A 3334-nucleotide genomic window follows, 5' to 3' on the forward strand; every position below is an offset into this window, starting at 1 on the left:
TCTCTCTCTCTCTCTCTCTCTCTCTCTCTCTCTCTCTCTCTCTGTCTGTCTCTCTCTCTGTCCCTCTCCCACCCTTCTCTCCATCCTTCAAGAGGTAGAAAATAGGAAAATAGTTAAGAAACTGAAGGACAAGACGCAGTATGTGTACGTTGTTGTGTTCAGGGATTACTTCCAACTTCACATTCAGAACTCTGTCATTTGGGGATTTATATCCAATTTTGGAATGTGACTGCCCATTCAAGCACCTGAGCTTTGGTTTTTCCCTTTTCTTAATGAAATTTTTTTTCTATCATATTAATATCCACATGCTTCTAAGTGAAGAATGGGCTTGAGCATACTGAGCTGACGTGCAAACATGACTCCTGCTCTCAGAGTTGGGGGAGGGTTCTAAGTCAAGGCAGTGAGATAAAAAAAAAAAAACCTGAAGTTAGTCTATGTCCATCATGCCATGAGAATATCAGATAGAAGTGTAACCCTGGTGCATTAAAGATTTAACTATGGCTAAAAGTCTATTTTTCCTTTCCCCATTTCTTCCTTTACATAAAAAGAAGAAAAAAAGTTCTTATCCATTCTAATGTACCTAAAATATTCAGAAGCTGATTAATGCTGTTGCAGTGGCCGTTTTTTGTTGGGTAGCCTATTAAAAGAAACACTACATCATATGAACCTGCAAACTTTGAAAGACATGCATAATAGAGATTTCTCCTTTGGAAGGTAGCCACAGATGAGAGATTGAATAACCACTCCTCTCCAGTAAAAATTTCTGTACCATCAAATTCCACAAATTAGTTATGCAAGCATTATGAAGCGAGTCATGAAAAATATATTTTAATGAAGCATATTATGTGTGTGCACAATCATAGTGAGCATTAGCAAGATGATTCATATTCATACCTTTTACTCTTGGTAAAAAGAAAAAGAAAGCTTTTTTTCTAACTTAATACAGAATTGCCTAACCCCCACTTAGGTTTTTGTCTTCATTACTTTGAACAGAATCTGTGAACTTTGAACTTAAGTGTTTATAAAACCAGGATGGTGCAGTAGGAGCATAAAGAATCTATTGCAATACTCCAGACGTGTGGTAATGAGGACCTAAGGTATTCCTGGTGGTAGTAAATAAGAACTTTTAGATCTGAGAAGTTGAATCCAAAAGAACTAGTGAAAACATTAATGTGAAATACAAGGGAGAGAGGAGGGGATATAATTAAAGATGACTTCAATTTTAGACACAGGTTCAGTAGTGGCACCAATGACAGAAATAGCAAAGTTATAAGGAAGGCTACCTATGTGAAAAGAGTCGGGGGCAATGTGGTACAAAGCTATTATTCCATCATTATAGGGTAATAGGTCTACAAATCTACATGAGCAAGTGTTATACAAGTTACAATTTCACAAAATCACCATAGGTTATGAGGAGTTAAGTGACTTGATAAGAGTCATATAACTAGTGCATGTTGGTGGTAAGATTTGAACTCAGGCATTTTTGACTCCAGTTTTTGCCCTGTTTGCCCTACATCTGCTTAGAGTGTGGGGATGGGAAGTTGCGCCACAAAAATTCGAAAATTTTGAGTTAGATGCACTAGTGAAATGGAGTGACAGAGACAGATAGAAAGACACAGAGACAGAGAGGCAAAAAAAAGACAGAGAGAAGAGAGGAGGAGAGGAGAGGGGAGGAGAGGGCATAGGAGGGAAGGAGATGGAAGGGGAGGGGAGGGGAGGGAGAGAAAATGATATGTGTACCCTACAGCCAATTGAAGAGAAAGGAACTAAATAATCTAAAACCTGGAAGGAACTTCAAAGTCATTTTTGACAATGGATACATCAACACAAAATCCCTCTCTAACATCACTCATTAGCATCATCCTTTCACTGCTTTAAATATTTTTCATCTCTCAAGGAAACGTTCCACTTCTGAACAGTGTTATATGTGAAGTTCCTTATGTTTAGCCTAAATGGCACAGGATTGTGGTCAATCACATTATGGGAGTAAAGATTTATTAATAAGTAGTCCATGTGATAGAATGGTGTATATGCAATGTGGGGCAATAAAAATAAAGGTCCTAACATACTGGTTGGGACACTGCATCTCCTTCCCCTTTGAAGTACTATGGGATGATATTGGTAAAATCTCTTTGCAATAAGGACTCTTTCAAAAAAATTTATAGTTTTCCTATTTAAGATATGTAATGGGCTCCCTTAGTTCATAGTGGTTAACTCTTCCTCAATAGAAGTGTTTAATAGAAGACCTGGCCAGATTATTATTATTTTTAAATACTGTAGAGTAGGTCTTATTAAGCTTCTCAGACACTTATTTGATTTGCCTCCGTTCCTTCATATGGGAAATGAGAATAATAATAGAATCTTTTTTTCTCAGGGTTGTTGTAAGAATCAAATAAACTAATAAATTATAAAAGGCTTAGCACAATAATGGGCACACAGTAAGTGGTATATAATTGTTAGTTTTTACTATCATCGTCATAAACATTATCATTATTAACATTATCATTGTTTTTCATTATTATTATTAGTGTCATTGGGCAGTCCAGTTAAGTCTTTGTTCCCTTCTAAGAATAATAGTCTTAAATCCATAAAATAAAATAGGTAACATTATAAAGAAAAAAGATTATATTGTAACACAATTATCACCTTTTGTTTGCCTTTTTAGAGGGGGTAAGGCAAGGCAGTTGGAGTTAAGTGACTTGCCCAAGGTTGAACTCATAGTAAATGTTAAGTGTCTGAGGTTGGATCTGAGTTCAGGTCCTCCTGACACTACGGCTGGTGCTCTACTCACTGCTCCAACTAGCTGCCCCAGTTATCACTTTTTTTAAAGACCAATGGAACCCAAGTTAAGAACCTCTCCATCCAGAGGGTGTGAATTAAGTTGGAAACTCTTTGAGTTTCTTCCTTACTACAAAATTCTGTGAATTTAGGCTTTGTAAATGTAAGGATCAGGAATGGAAGGGAGAGTTCTATACACAGATTGCACACATTTCAAAAATAACACTATTGAGCAGTGGTGATAGAGAAAATTTTGCAATGGCAAAATAAAAATATATTCTCATTTCTTCAGCCCCTTTAAATTAGAAGGAATAGGAAAAGAAATGATTACAAGTGAAGAAGATTTCTCTGGTAGTGCTATCTTCAGAAGAGAGCCAATTGTTTCTGTGTCTCAGTCATGTGAAAAGAGAACTCATTCCAAAATAATCTGAAAAATTTTGAGAGGATTTCGGGAGCACTTTATGCTTACAATGTAAAGGAGAGAAGAAAAGCCGTATGAAATGTTTATAAGATCATGTGTATTTCTGGAAGAAAGAGACATGGAAACAGACTGAGA

Source organism: Petaurus breviceps, unplaced genomic scaffold, assembly GCF_028583685.1.
Source record: "Petaurus breviceps papuanus isolate PSGF00001 unplaced genomic scaffold, PetGlider_PUasm1.0 38, whole genome shotgun sequence".
Classification (NCBI taxonomy): Eukaryota; Metazoa; Chordata; class Mammalia; order Diprotodontia; family Petauridae; genus Petaurus; species Petaurus breviceps.